General features: G+C 42.5%; 1 non-coding gene across 1 annotated transcript; it reads right to left on the reverse strand.

Annotated features, from left to right (window-relative positions):
* Window positions 1-4494: 4494 nt before the first annotated feature.
* Window positions 4495-4601, reverse strand: LOC112428662 (U6 spliceosomal RNA). The gene has a single exon (XR_003020719.1). It is a non-coding gene; the product is annotated as a U6 spliceosomal RNA (small nuclear RNA).
* Between the last annotated feature and the right edge of the window lie 11744 nt (window positions 4602-16345).

Genomic DNA, 16345 nt, shown 5'->3' on the forward strand with positions numbered 1-16345 from the left:
TCTGAAGAGTGTCCGTGTGGGGGATGACTGTGGCAGGAGACAAAACTGGAGGTTGGATATCATGAAGGACATCAGGCTAAAGATTAATGTGCATCTGACACTATCTGTTCTTGTCACCTCATTAGTATACATTGTCACAATTTCCCAATCGCTACATCAGAAATAATTCCCGGTCCCCATATGTGGCTCTCTTGTGTGCTAAGCACAGTCCTGGAAAGGAAGACACTGCAATGTGATGACCGAGCTTCTCTACAATGCCTCTGAAATGTCACTGCCCTGGGTGCTCTTAGGGCCGGCCTCACTATACTTGAATTTGTTGAGGAGCTTTCATGAAGGAAAAACCACGGGGCTTAGGACACCTGGGTTTAGAACACTAAAAATCTTCTAGGTAGGCTAAAGGCTTTTTATCTTCAACCACAATATTGCCATTACTGTTGTTTCAATTTGTCCTTTTTACTTAAACAGCCCTTTACTGTTCCTCGTGACTTTTATTTACATGACTTCATTTGATCTTCCCTACTGTCCTCTGTGACTTGTAGGATGGATTCTACGATCTCATCAAACAGGTAAAGACCTGAGGTCTAGTGTGTTGAGATAATTTGCCTCTCCTCATTTGTAAGTGGTTGATCCAGGGCCAGAATTGCAATGATAAATATTTTCTCGGCCTTGATCTCCTTGAGACCAAACATCACATCTTCTGATTGTCACCTTCCCAGTGCTTCATATAGGCACTTAACCTATACTTGCTGACTTAACTTGAAATAGTAACTAAGAATATGGGCTTTGAGGCCGGGTGTGGCGGCTCACGCCTGTAATCCCAGCACTTTGGGAGGCTGAGGTGGGTGGATCACCTGAGGTCAGGAGTTCAAGACCAGCCTGGCCTACATGGTGAAACCTCGTCTCTACTAAAAATACAAAAATTAGCCAGGCATGGTGGTGCATGCCTGTAATCCCAGCTACTCGGCAGGCTGGGGCAGGAGAATCACTTTAACCCATGAGGCGGAGGTTTCAGTAAGCCGAGATCATGCCACTGCACTCCATCCTGGGCAATAGAGTGAGACTCTGTCTCAAAGCAACAACAACAACAACAACAACAACAACAATAACAAAAACAAGAATATGGGCTTTGAAATCAAAGGAGACTTGGATTCAGCATCTGTTCTTTGTTTGTTTGTTTTAAGTTTGTAGGCTTTTTTTTTTTTAACTTTTATTTTAGGTTCAGGGGTACATGTGCAGGTTTATTATATAGATAAATTTCATGTCAGAGGGGTTTGAGGTACAGATTATTTCATCTCCCGAGTACTAAGTAGAGTAACCAATAGGTAGTTTTTCAGTCCTCACCCTCCTTGCACCCCCTACCCTCGAGTAGGCCCTAGTGTCTGTTCTTCCCTTCTTTGCATCCATATATACTTGACATTTAGCTCTCACTCATAAGTGAGAACACAGCATCTGGTTCTTGATATACTTGGGCAAGTCATTTAACCTATCAGAGAAGCAAGTTTTTTTGTTTATAAATGCATTATTAATGATTTCTGATATGGCTGTTGTGAGAATCAAATGAGATGATGTAAATGAGGCACTTAGCATAGCGCCTGGCATGTAGAATTGCTGAAATATGCTAAGGATTATTACTAACTTGATCACTGTTTCTTGTCAGTTATTTTTTATTATGCAAATATTAAATGTATTTAAAAGTAGGCTGAATAGCACAGTGACCCACTGCATAACTAAACACAAAGCGTCAAAAATTATCAGCTCATGGCCAATTTTGTTTCATCTCTATCCCCATTTTTTTTATTCTTTCAATTATTATTATTATTATTATTATTATTATTATTATTATTATTTTGGAGACAGGATCTTGCTGTGTCACCCAGGCTGGAGTACAAGTGGACAGTCATAGCCCACTGCAGCCTTGCACTCCCGGACTCAAGCAATCCTCCTGCCTCAGCCTCCTGGGTAGCTGGACTGCAGGTGCACGCCACCATGCCCAACTAAGCTTCCTTATATATTTTTTTGAGACAGGGTCTTGCTCTGTTGCCCAGGCTGGAGTGCAGTCAACGCAATCTTGGTTCACTGCAACCTCTGCCTCCTGGGTTCCAGTGATTCTCCTGCCTCAGCCTCCCAAGTAGTTGGGATTACAGGTGTGTACCACTACGCCTGGCTACTTTTTGTATTTTTAGTAGAGATGAGGTTTCACCATGTTGGCCAGGCTGGTCTCAAACTCCTGACCTCAAGTGATGTGCCTGCCTTGGCCTCCCAAAGTGCTGAGATTGTAAGGGTGAGCTACCACACCTGGCATGTACAAGAAGTCTTACAAAATGTTGGGAAGAATGGTGTGGCGGACACACCTAAATGTGACCTGCAGTGAGTTACCTCTTCTGTTCATTGTGGGCAGAAACTGTGTATCACTTCCAATCAATAGAGTATGGTGACGGCGATGGAATGTCACGCCCTTGGTTTGGCTATGTTATATGAAAAAGACCGTCTCTCTTCTCTAAGGCTTAAGAAGCATTTTCCAGGGAACTTCTAAGTTAGCTGAAAAGCCAACGTTTGCTCTGAGGAGTATTGCTGTGCCATGATACTCTTCCGGCATTACCTGACTCTTCAATGGAGAAAGTCTAGTATTTTTGCAGTCTGCTGGATATGACTGGTGGACCTGCACAAGAAGGTGCCGGGAGAGAGATAAGTTAACTCTATCTAATTTCATGTAAATGTCTAGTAAAAAAAAAGAAAAGAAAAGAAAAAATCCTCCTTCATAGATTAGAGTGAGGATATGAGTCACAGCAGGGAGACTTTCAACCTGAGAGGCTAGAGAGAAAGCCCATGTACTAAGTCAGGTGACGTCGACTTGCACTCTCACCAATAGTAGAAATTAAGAGGCCGGGCGCGGTGGCTCAAGCCTGTAATCCCAGCACTTTGGGAGGCCGAGGCGGGTGGATCACGAGGTCAGGAGATCGAGACTATCCTGGCTAACATGGTGAAACCCCGTCTCTACTAAAAATACAAAAAACTAGCCGGGCGTGGTGGCGGGCGCCTGTAGTCTCAGCTACTTGGGAGGCTGAGGCAGGAGAATGGCGTGAACCCGGGAGGCGGAGCTTGCAGTGAGCCGAGATCACGCCACTGCACTCCAGCCTGGGAGACACAGCGAGACTCCGTCTCAAAAAAAAAAAAAAAAAAAAAAAAAAAGAAATTAAGAGCTGGACTTCAGAGTTCAGAAAAGGAAGGCGTTCTGAAGTACCTGCTTTTCAAGATGTAATTTCCCCAAAGAAAAGCTGAAAATCTTCTTGGGATACCAGGGAAACCGAGGCACATGCATGTGTGACATAGGCATGCACACACACACACACACACACATACTACCAGACATATACAGTCACAGAAGCTTCATTAAATAATCCAGGACTTTGCAGTCAGAAAAATCTTTAATTTTTAGAATACATGTAATGAGGCTGGGCATGGTCGCTCATGCCTCTAATCCCAGCACTTTGGGAGGCTGAGGCAGGTGGATCACTTGAGGTCAGGAGTTCGACACCAGCCTGGCCAACATGGTGAAACCCTGTCTCTACTAAAAATATAAAAATTAGCTAGGTGTGGTGGCACACACCTGTAATCCCAGCTATTCAGGAGACTGAGGCACGAGAATTGCTTGAACCTGGGAGGCGGAGGTTGCAGTGAGCCAAGATCCTGCCACTACACTCCAGCCTGGGTGACAGAGCGAGAATCAGTCACAAAATAATAATAGTAATAATAATAAATGTAATGTTTACCTTTTATCCTTTACAAGAGAGGATAGGAACAACCACTACGAATTTATATTTGCTTGTCTCCCTAAAAGTCTGGAGGGACCCTGCTGAGGCCACACACCTATCAACACTTGGAGATGCTCATGTTCATGGCTCTCTCCAAGACCCCTCCAACTTCTGATGATGGCAAAAGTGCAGATACATATCAGTTCTGCTCAGGCATCTGTTGTCCATCACTTCTTGGCTCCCTCCAGTCTCCAGAAATACACAGACTGGGGAATACTTTGAGCTGCAGGAGACTTCTAGAACACCCAGGTTATTTCCATCATTTGAGAGAGGAGGGAACCGAACCCTAAAGGAGTGGAGCAATGTGGTCAAGGCCACAGAGCCACTCAGATGCAGAGATAAGACCAGCAGCCACAGCCTTGTCCTCTTCCCACCCCTCCCCTGTTGCCATTCCACATATACTGGAGGAAAAAGGTGGGTGGACATTCAAGAAATGTGAGCTCATGCTAACGTTTGAATATTAAATTTTAATGTTGTAATTTTAGCCTGAAACAAAACAGTGTTAAAAAGGTACATCTGCTGCAAAAAATTAAATAATGCATTTCTGGCCTCAATACACGTGACTGAATAATTTGGCCCTGTGAATTTCTTCCTGGTAGCAGAGTTGGCCTGGGTAGGGTGGGCAGAGAGGCAGCAGGGCTTCCTGGGACCTACTGTCTTTTAAAAAAAATGTTTAACTTTTAAAAATAGGGAACGCTTCACAAATTTGTATATCATGCTTGCACAGGGGCCATGCTAATATTCTCTGTGTCGTTCCAATTTTAGTATATGTGCTGCCAGAGCGAGCACCTGGGTCCTCTCTTCTACTGGCATTTCTTCCTTTCCTACAATTTCACTCCTTGCAACCTTCGGCTTCCACATAGTAGACCCCAGTTGTTTTGTGTTCTTAAGGGCACCTTTCTGTCATCACAGCTGATGTTTCACGTGATCACCAGGTAACTCACTTTATTGGTTTGTTAGGGCTGCCGTAACAGTGGACTATTAACTGAATGGCTTAAACAACAAAAATTTATTTTCTCACAGTTCTGGAGGCTGGAGGTCCAAAATCAAGGCATCTGCAGCCTTGGCTCCTTTGAGGGCTGTGAAGTATGAGACAAAGTAGCAGATGCAAAAAGCTGTATTTGCTCACTTCTGCTTGCTAGCATAATTTCACAAAGCCCCTGATGCTGCGACAAAGTGCAGCTCTCTGGGAGGATTCTTTGAAGACAAAACAGGATAGAGCACACGGCCCCCCGTCTCTTGCCTGAGTCACTACATTCCTTAAAAGATAAATGGCCCTAGCCTTTGCCTTTTCCTACACTTTATAAAACAACGTCTGATGGAATTAGTGATTATGCCTCTGTAGTCTGTAACCAGATGTACTCTGAGGTACATCTGGTTAACCTTGATGTAACTCTGCTTTAATGTAGCTTCTTGGCAAGTTTGATGTGATTTTGCCCATATTAAACCTCCACCACCTGTACCACCTGTATACGGGCATTGGCTTAAATACTGTCTCAGGGCAGTCTGATAAGACCTCTCTAAAGGGCTGCTCTTGGGCTATTGGCCTCAGTCTGTGGTGCTCAGTAAGGCTTCTGAATGAAGCTACCTTTAATTCTTTAAAAGCTTCATTCTTTCTTTAGTCAACAGAAGGAGAAATCTTTCCTAGGCTCCTCTCATTGGTCTGCAATGGCTATCCCCTCCTTGTGTCTTCACATCATCTTCCCTCTGGATGCGTCTGTGTCCAAATTTCCTCCACTTACAAGGACACCAGTCCCTGTAAGTATATATATTTACTAAGAATCTATATTTACCAGTCTTTTTAAGTATACCTATTAGATTAGGGCCCACTCATTAACCATTGTTGCTTGATTGTCTCTGTAAAGACCCTATCTCCACATAAGGTTATATTATATTAAATTTACATTCTGAGATACTAGGTGGGGCACAGTTAGGGCTTCAATATATGAATTTGGTTGCAGGTGTCGGGGGATACACTTCAACCAACAACCCCCAGCCAAACTGGTAGCCTGCTTGCAGTGGGTAGGAGGAGATGGGACTGGTTCTCACCACTCTCAGCCCACCACTGCCTGCCTGCATGAGCTGGGGCAGGTCCCTGCATCTTTGCAAGCCTCTATGCCTATGCTTCAAAATGAGCAGAAGTCATACCTGCTTCTTAGAGCTGTGATGACAAATAAACAGGATAACATTTGGATACAGCCCTAGGATGACATCTGACACATCAAAGACTCTCAATAATTGTTCACATGCCTACTGTTGTTCATAAAGAGCGAATATTCACAGATAAGAACCCATTCTACTCACTCAAAAAGAAACCAGAACAAAGCACATACACACACCTGCCCTTAGAAACTTCTGTTCAAATGAAACTTCATAAATAAAACAAACAAGGGGTAAAATAAAGAAAGTAAAGTGGTGACTCAAGTTTGGGGCCACCCAGGCCCCCTCTGAATATTTACAGTCACAGAGAACACTTGCCCATAATTACTTTCATTGTTTGTCTAATTAAGCAGAGTGACTGCTTGGATATTTTGTTAAAAATAATAAAAACAACATTGTTGGGTTGTTTTTCTTACAAAATGAATATGTTTACTATATTATGAAATGTAATAAAAAGTCATATTTATATCACATATTTGGGACTATCATGTCATACTTTTTTCCAGTAACAACTTGTTGCATTTTTCTGTAATAAGTTACATCATATAATAACTACTATCTGATAACATCTTCATATTAACCATGTTGTCAACGTACCCTGAATATCTTATGTTAATACATATTCTTCTCTATATTATTTTTAACAGCTACATAGGTTTTTGTTGTATGAATAATGAATCATTATTTACTTAGCTGTTCATTAATGATGGATATTTATATTCTGCTTTTGAATTATTGTATTTTTATTAGAAACCAATGCATTGATGAGCATCTTTAATCTTTCGATGTCTTCCTGTTCTTTCCACTGGAGGGTTATTAAACTTTAGATGTATAGACCCACATGGGGTAGATGGGATGGTGGGAGATGAAAGGCAAAGGGACAACTTACTCACAGAGCTCCATTCACAATAGTAAAGGGAACTATGCAAGGGTTTATAGATGTATCGGGAGAAACTCATTATGTCTATGCCTCAAATGAATCAGTTACCAAACTGTTCCTGAAAAAACAACTGTTAGCAGGACATTCCCAAATAATGGGGAGAAAAAAACTTAATCATTAGAATTCAGAATAAGGTGCAAATGAGTGATAGAGGACTCTGGAGAGAGTGACTGATTGGAGGGAAAATGCCAGAGGAAGCCTGAAAAAGGAGGAGCAGCCTTCCTCTGTGGTTTCACATCAAAGGGTTTATTAGTCTGTTTTCACACTGCCATAAAGACCCACCCGAGACTGGGCACTTTATAAAGGAAAGGAGTTTAATTGACTCACAGTTTCCCATGGCTGGGGAGGCCTCAGGAAACTTACAATTATGGCAAAGGGGAAGAGGCACAACTTACATGGCAGCAGGTGAGAGAGAGAGGTGAGTGAAGGGGGAAGAGCTCCTTATAAACCCGTCAGATCTCATGAGAACTCACTCACTATCATGAGAATAGCATAGGGGAAACCACCCCAATGATCCAATCCAGGTCTCTCCCTTGACACATGGGGATTACAATTCAAGATGAGATTTGGGTGGGGATACAAAGCCAAACCATATCAAGGGAGCTCCTACCCAGAAAGTGATGCATGAGACCCAAGACTGCCCTTCAGTAAGGAACCACTTCACAATCTCATTTGTGCTTTTGTCTTTTTTGAGCTTTGAGGCAAAGGGCTGGGAGGCACATGGCCAGGATTTTGATCCTGGGGCTTCAGCTGATTTTGTTGTGGAAACTTAAGCAAGTTAATTATTGTTTCTGGGCTGAACTTTCTAAATCTTTAAAATAAGGATACTGGGTAAGAAAACAAATAAGGTCCTTTTTAGATTCTTTATTTTAAAAAAGTCCAAGCCTCCTAAGATTTCACAGAGGAAAAAGGAACAATTTCATAAACCAGGCGTTACACAGAGGGTAGGAGAGGAAAAGTGCAGGATCCAGGGCTTCACCAAAGTTTATTAAGCATCCTCTCCTGCATTTATTATAATCCCATCACTCATGCTCTCCCTTCTGGGTCCTGTCAAATTACTATTCAGATCAACTGACTAATTTTGTCTGAAAACGGAATGGAAAATCTCCATGTCATCTGATACACTTTTGCTTTGATGGATAAGGCAGAAGTTCCAAAGAGAGTGTTAGGCAGGAAAATCCGGCTCCTTCAAACTAATTACTGCATATCTGATTTATTTCCCTCCTTAATGCTGTTTATTTTGTTTTTATTCAAAATATAAAATTGCTCCCTGAGTTGGGAGATTAATGGCTTTCTTCTCCTTCAGCAACAGATCATTTGTGGGCCCCGGTTATAAACAGGAGGTTAGAATCCATGACTCATTGTTTTTTCCCTTTTCGTACAGGATATCCCCTGAGATTAACTGTGGTTACTTTTTTTTTTTTTTTTGGTTAGAGACATTAACGTCTAATTGTTTGCTGGTTGTTATATTAGAGGTTTTTGTTTTTAGGAAAACGTAAAGGTTTTCTTCTGTGCCTTCTTTCTGGAAGATTTTTGTGGTTCAATAAACTAGAATTTTAAACATTGTTGGGCAATGACTTGATTGATTGCATTTTTGATGGATTCTTCTCTTCATTAGTTTAATAAATATGCATTTATTGCATGCTTACTCTGTATAAGTGATGTGAACATTCAGTCTCTTGGGTGCATTAGGGCTCTGAGTCTGAGGGTGGGAGGAACACAGAGGCAGGGAATTGCTACCCAGGTCTATTTGTTGTGTGCTTGGAGTTTATTCATTTGTTTATTATTTATTTATTCACTGATTCATCCAATGTCCACTGCAGTCACATATCATGCTGGGGTTTTATACAAGTATGGTACATCTGGCATTCATTCCTTCATTTATTAACAAAAACTACCAAGCACATTCTCCTGCTAGGTGTCACTTTCCAGCTAGACCATAGTACATGGATGGAGAGAGGAAGATAATTATGAAGGGCTTTGCGTGACATGCCTAAGAAACCTTGACTTAATTCAATACCTTGGTTTTTTTTCTTTTTCTTTATCTATGCTTTATGTTACTTGCTAGCTGTTTGCCTTGGGACAAGTTACTTAACCTCTCTGTACTTGGGTCTCCTTGTGCATTAAATGGTGTACCCATCAGTGCCCAGTTAAGAAAGTAGATTGCACTGGAGGTATTTCCAGCAGAGAGGGATTTAATACAGGGAGTTGGTTACAGTCTTTTGGAAGAGGTAGAAGAGTAAAAGGGAGAAGGGAGAAACTCAGAGGCCAGGGAGCTCTTACCAGCCTTTGGCAGAAGCCCAGCCTGCACGTGCTTCTGATCTTCTGGAGGTGCAGTTGCTGTTACTGCCATCAGATGGTCCCTGAAGCTGTGCAGGGGGCCAGAAGTTGCACTTCCACTGAGGTGTCACCACTGGGGGAGGCATCCGTGAAAGCAGGGATAAAACAAAACCAAAACAATGCAAAATCTAACTTCTCCTTCCCTCCAGCATTTGAGTCCTGTCCCAAGGCTTTTCACTGGCAGAGCTCAACCAGAAGGCAGCTGATCACAGCCTATGACATGTAGTTTGCAGGCTTCCACACCCCCTGCATTATAAAGATGAACATAGGAAGTCAGCAATGAAGCTGACAGCTAACAGACAAATAACCAGCATACGTGAGGACAATGATGACACCTTCCTTCTGTGCTTGCTGTGAGCTAATAAGTTGAAGTATGTAAAGGCATTTAGATAAATGCCTGGTGCATAATTAACAACTGCTATTAGCTATTATTACTTATCTAATGACTCCAGGGAGTCAGGGAAAGATATGTAAACAGAGTAGTAACAGAATCAGATTTATGTTTTAGAAAGCTCAACGGAGGGCCACAGAACAGTACGAACTTTAATAGGTCATGTGAGAGGCAGGGACCACTTAGGAGGTGGTTGGGATTTCAGTGCAGTAAGGATAGAGAGGAGGAAATTGATTACAGGATTATTTAGGCTATAGAATGATCTAGACATAGTAACTGATAGAATCAGAGAAGGAGGGCAGTCCCAAGATGCTTCCAAATTTTGGATATGGGTGATTGTATGAATAGTGGGTGGTGTCATTTTTCTTCATTATGTCATTGGGGGGGAATGGAATGTGTCTAATTGACCATTGACCCCCACAACTAGGATAGTGCTTGGCATACTGCATGTGCTTGATAAATAGTTACCAAATGAACCAATGAAGAAATAATCTAATTTTCTCACTTTATTAAAGAGGAGATTGAAGCATGGAGATAAGCATTCACTTTTCCAGAGTTCTAGAACTGATGACTAGCAAAGTCATACGCCTGAGACTTCTTATGTTCGCTGCACTTTGCAGTGATCGCACAGACCCCACAAAGGAAACATAATACTGCCAACACACAAAATCATTAGTCCCTGTGCTAATTGTAATCCTGGAATAGCTAGAGACCAGATTCCCATTTTTGAAGAGAGAATTAGGGCAGGGAGTCTCCTAGGCGTTGAGTATCCATACAAATTAACATAATGCTTGCTAACATTTGCACAGGATACTTTTCAGAAAATAAAAGGAAGTCAGCTTCGTTAATTGAACAAGCATTTGCAATCTACCTGGCCAGTCTATGCTAGGAGCTGGGATGTGCCTTCAAGTAAGATGTGTCCCTTCCCTTGAAGGACTTCCTATAAGGAACACAATCTTTGAAAATATGTTTCAGGAGCTATTCTGGATTTGAAAAGGTAGAACTTTAGAAGAAGACAAAAAAAAATTCTCTGTTGCAGTGCCATGCCCCTCTCGTAGTGGGTGCTGTAGCTTTTGGGAATTATTATTATTATTATTATTTTGCTAATAGAAAAGATGAAAGTCAGGGTGCATTTGAGTACAGCCGGGGCACCAGGACCTTTCCACCACTCTTCACAAAATGAGGTGTGTGGGTGTCCTGCATCTCTGTCATCTGGAATGCTTGCTAGGGTGAGATTCTTGGGTCCCCACCCAGACCTACTGAAATACAATCTCATGGAGTAAGAGCCTTTGGCAAGGAGGATGTCAGCGATTGGCTAACAGGATGAAGCCAGATTAAGTATTTTTCAGCCTTCTGTCTAATAAAAGCAAAGTCACACACCTGAGATTTCTTATATTGCACTCTGCAGTGACCACACGGACCCCACAAAGGAAACAAGAACAGTAACAATAATTTCTCAGCCTTCTGCCTGAGAAATCTGGCCTCATCAAGCCAGGACCCTTACCCATTAGCCAGCCCCTGACTTCTTCCTTCCCCTCAAGGCAAAAGTAGTCTCTCCTATCCTTTAATCTTTATTTCTTCCTCTGGACCCTCATTGGGTACTGTACATATTTGTACACTTGTTTGTCTTGTCACAAGCCTTTCTTTCCTTTGCAATGACGCAAGTCATTGTCAAATTGAAATTCCCCAACTCTCCAAGGAATTATGTTCAAGTTTCTGAATGTGCTTTGCTTTTTTTTAACTTTAAGCATCTTAACCTTAAGTCCTCTGTCCATTTCTTTGTTTTGTTGTTTTTAATCATCTTTCCAAGCAGCTCAAAATATTCTTTTCCAGGAATCCTTTCCATACTCTCGGACTGCCACACATCCTTTGTACTCCCACATCTGAGTATTTCTCTTTACAATGAAACTTTCTGCCTCTTTGGTCTCTCACACTTGACTCTGCACTCCCATAAAGGAAGCAGACTGAGTTGGATTCTTGGTATTTCCAGATTCTGGTCTGTAAAGTAAGTACTCATGGAGTTAAATAGCGCAGAGTTGACCAGTCAGCTACATGTCATGTCCTGGCACATAAGCTTGGTCCTGTGCTCTAGGAAGAGAGAGAAGGATAAACTTTTCCATCTGGACCATGGAGCCAGCTTGCCAACACCTGCTACTTCTGGGCAACGTGTCCTAGGGGTGGGTGAGCCTTCTTGTATCTGCAACTTCGGGTGACTGTTCCTGTTTGAAGATCTTGGAGATAGGGAGGTAAGTACCCACCATCTCCAGGACTCAATGCCCTTTCCTTGCCCTGGGTGACTTGGCTCTAAGAAGTAGTGATGAGGCTTTTCTCTTCCCCCAGTCACTGCAGAGGACACGCTTCTCTACCCTTCTGTCTCAGAAACAGAGGTCTGTCTCCAACTCACTCAGTCGTTTGTTTTCTGGGATTTGGAACAGAATTAATTAGCTTGGAAAAACACTAGGACAATGCTAAGTATTATTAATGACACAACAGTTCCTTCCTGCAGGGGATGGGTGGTTCCTGGTTCACTTGGCAGCTCTTAAAGATGGACCCAATTTTTTCCATCTTTAATCTAACAAGCTCTGCTCCACGTCATGGGACACTCTGTCCCGGGCCACTTCCAGTCAGGGTTGTTGCCAGGAACTCACTTGTATCATAATGGGGTTGGGTTCCAAGCTCCTGCCCAGTCTGTGGCAGAGGAAGTTGAAGGACTTAGGTATGTCTCCTTAATGTAAGAGAAAGCACCTAAAGGATGCAATATGGAAGTAAAAGTAATGGGAATTAAACACGTGTTGTGTTCCAGGAAATATGTTTGGCACTTTTACACGTAATCTCGCTTAATTTAATCCTCATCATAGCCCTATAAGGTAGATATTGCCTTCCCTAGTATATAGATAAATAAATCAGCTGGGCATGGTGGCTCACGCCTGTAATCCCCAGCACTTTGGGAAGCTGAGGCAGGAGGATCATGAGGTCAGGAGTTCAAGACCAGCCTGGCAAACATAGTGTAACCTAATCTCTATTAAAAATACAAAAATTAGCCCGGCATGGTGGCTCCTGTCTATAATCCCAGCTACTTGGGAGGCTGAGGCAGGAGAATAGCTTGAACCGGGAGGCAGAGGTTGCAGTGAGCCGAGATCATGCCACTGCACTCCAGCCTGGTCAACAGGGCGAGATTCCATCTCAAAAAAAAAAAAGGACACTCATAAAGGATAAGTGCATTGTCCAAGGGCACGTTACTAATAACTGCCAGAGACAAGATTTATGCCTAGCTTAGTTTGACTTTGAAATCATTACTGCTTCATTCCCTATAATGGGTTGGGGTAACAAAAAAAAAAAAAAAAAAAAAAAAAAAAAAGGTCGGGCACGGTGACTCATGCCTGTAATCCCATCAGTTTGGGAGGCTAAGGCGGGCAGATCACTCAAGGTCAGGAGTTCAAAACCAGCGTGGCCAACATGGCAAAACCTCATCTCTGCTAAAAATAGAAAAATTAGTTGGGCGTGGTGGCAGGTGCCTGTAATCCCCGCTACTCCAGAGACTGAAGCAGGAGAATCGCTTGAACACAGGAGGCGGAGGTTGCAGTGAGCCGAGATCTCCGAGATCACGCCACTGCACTGCAGTCTGGGTGACAAAGCAAGACTCCATTTCAAAAAAAAAAAAAAAGAATAATAATAAACAAAATAAAAAAATAAAAATAAATCACGACTGCTCATCCAGCAGGTGACCCTGTTATGTAGCACTGATATGCATACTCTGCATGGACTTGATGCTACAGACCTGCTTTACCACAGGTCCCAAACCACAATAGGGTTTGTCCCTATCCCTACCCCAAACTCTGTTCCCTCCGTAAGTCTTCTCAAGGCTTAGTACTTGGCCCCACCATGGATCTGATAGCCCATGCCTAACCCGTTCAGTTTCTTCCTCTTGTTTGTCCAGTCTCCACTGGTATCTCCTCCTCATTTGGATTTCTACAGCAAATTAAAGACCATTTGAGTTAATGATTAAGAGTTAACTTGTGTTGGGATCAAATACCACTCTGTTATTTGAAAACTTTGTGCCTTGGGAAATACATTTAGCGATTCTGTGCCTCTGTTTCTTTATCTCCAAATTAGAAATAATGATATTTCACTCAAATGGTTGCTGCACCCTAGAGCCTTTCCTCTTTACTCACCTCTCCAGCTGTGGCAGGCATCAGCTCCTTCAAGGAGCCTTACATGACTTATTGCATTAAGTCAAGGGCTCTCCCTCTGTGCTCTGATAATGCCCTGTGTATTTATTATTATTATTATTTTAATAAAGATGAGGAGGTCTCACTACTCGCTATGTTGTCCAGGCTGGTCTCGAATTCCTGGGCCTAAGTGATCCTCCCACCTCAGCCTCCTAGAATGCTGGGATTACTGGAGTGAAGCCTGGCCTCTTGAATTAATTACTGGCTTCTTGAATTGCACTCACCACGTTATCATACAAGAACCTATTGCACTTGACTAGACTGTAAGCTTTTAAAACAGAGACTATGTATTGACCTTTGGTTTCCCCAATAACCAACATGGGTCTTGGCATATGGTGAATTAAAACTTGTTGGAAATTGAGTGAATAAATGAATGAATAAATGAAGTGATCCTTGAGCTGAGTTTTAAAAAACGTGTAGGTGCTCATCAAGCAGATAGAAAACCAAGGGGTGGAAGGACAGTCATCCAAATAGAAGGGGCTACATGAGCAAAGATTTACAGCCTGGAGCATTTAGAGATTGTTGGGGGAGCTAAGAGCCTCTGGCAATGGCTAAGACACAGGGTGCAAGTCAGGGAAGCAGAGCAGCTTGAGCAGATGGCCCTTCAGCTTCTAGGATCAGCATTTCAGAAGCCTTTAGTCTCAGGCTCCATTGAGGCTTGAAGGAAACAAAATATTGGTTCAGCTCTAAGAGTGTTTTGTTGTTTTGGTTTGTTCCAGTTGAGTCACTTCAGATAATGCATTGATTTGGTCACACTTTGAAGGCATCCAGTATGGCATATTTGAAAAAAAGAAAAACAAAATATTTTTGATTCAAGTCACAGTTCAGGAAAAAGACTATGGTTCCTTAATTCAAAAAAGCATTTAAAACCATTTTGGTATTTCTGAAATTGTCATCCATCATTTAAACTATTTCATCTGTGTCTCAGGGGCAGGGTCACACTATCTTTTTCTTCACATATTTCTGGGACCCCTCAAATGTGAATTTCTTCCCCCTTGGAAGTATTGGGAAGGTGATGTCTAATTTTTCTCCCTCTCACTGCTTCTTAAGGAACTTTTATGAGTTCAGGGTTTTTTTTTCAAATCTTGACCAACTGTAAACTTTGACCAGGGATCATGAAATCAATAAAGGTTGAGATCTACATAAAATAACATACAGACACTATTGTAACTATTGTTTCTAAAACAATTTTAATTTGATCATGTGTGCATATGTGTGTGTATGTGTCTTTGTGTTTGTGTGTCTGTGTATTGGGTCATGGATATAAAACACATCTCCTCCCTTTCTGGCTGCTCTAGAGAATAAAATGAAATAAACCAAACAAAAAACATATCTCTTCTTGTGGGTTGACATGGTTTGGCTCTGTGTCCCCACCCAAATCTCATCTCAAATTGTAATACTGGCCAGGCATGGTGGCTCATACCTGTAATCTCAGCACTTTGGGAGGGTGAGGCAGGCGGAGCACCTGAGGTCAGGAGTTTGAGACCAGCCTGGGCAACATGGCAAAACCCCATCTCTACTAAAAATTAGCTGGGCATAGTGGCACACGCCTGTAATCCTAGCTACTCAGCAGGCTCAGGCACAAGAATCACTTGAACCCGGGAGATGAAGGTTGCAGTGAGCCAAGATCACACCACTGTACTCCAGCCTGGGTGACAGAGTGCGACACCATCTCAAAAAAAAAAAAAAAAAACTGTAATCCCCATAATCCCCATGTGTTAAGGACCTGCCTGGTGGGAGGTAATTAGATCATGATGGTGGTTTCCCCTGTGCTGTTCTCATGGTAGTGAGTTAGTTCTCATGAGATCTGATGGTTTTGTAAGTGTTAGAAATTTCCCCAAACACACACTCACTCTCTCCTGTCGCCATGTAAGATGTGCCTGCTTCCCCTTCTGCCATGATTGTAAGTTTCCTGAGGCCTCCCCAGCCATGCAGAACTGTGAGTCAATTAAACCTCTTTCCTTTATAAATTACTCAGTCTTAGGTAGTATCTTCATAGCAGTGTGAAAATAGACTAATGCAGGGGTCTTGGTCAAAACATTAAGAACCTCTGCACTAGCTGGTGTACCTTAACTGGGTTGGACCTTCACAGGCCACTGCTCCTGCACTGTCTGCCTGTCTTCATTTCTTCAGGCCACTTGGCTGCTTAGTTAGTGTGATGTTTCTTTCATTTGCTTCATCTTAAACAATGTAAGAACACCTGGATCCCGGACCTCTTCTAGAGGAAGATCCAGAGGCCTTTGGTTTCTCAGCTCCTCTGTCAGGGTTGGACCACACTGAAGTTCTCTATGCTGCAGACTGAGGAGTGAGTTCCTGGCAGGATGGCTGCAAAGAGTTGAGCAGTTTGTATGCTGACAAAAGCACCCAGTCACTCATAAGGACCAGCAGGGGCTGAAAAGCAGTGCTTACTTCGTGTGCCAACCCATGAGCCTATGTGGCTGCCTTCACCCAGAAATGACATCTTGTCTACTGC

Source organism: Macaca nemestrina, chromosome 8, assembly GCF_043159975.1.
Source record: "Macaca nemestrina isolate mMacNem1 chromosome 8, mMacNem.hap1, whole genome shotgun sequence".
NCBI lineage: Eukaryota > Metazoa > Chordata > Mammalia > Primates > Cercopithecidae > Macaca > Macaca nemestrina.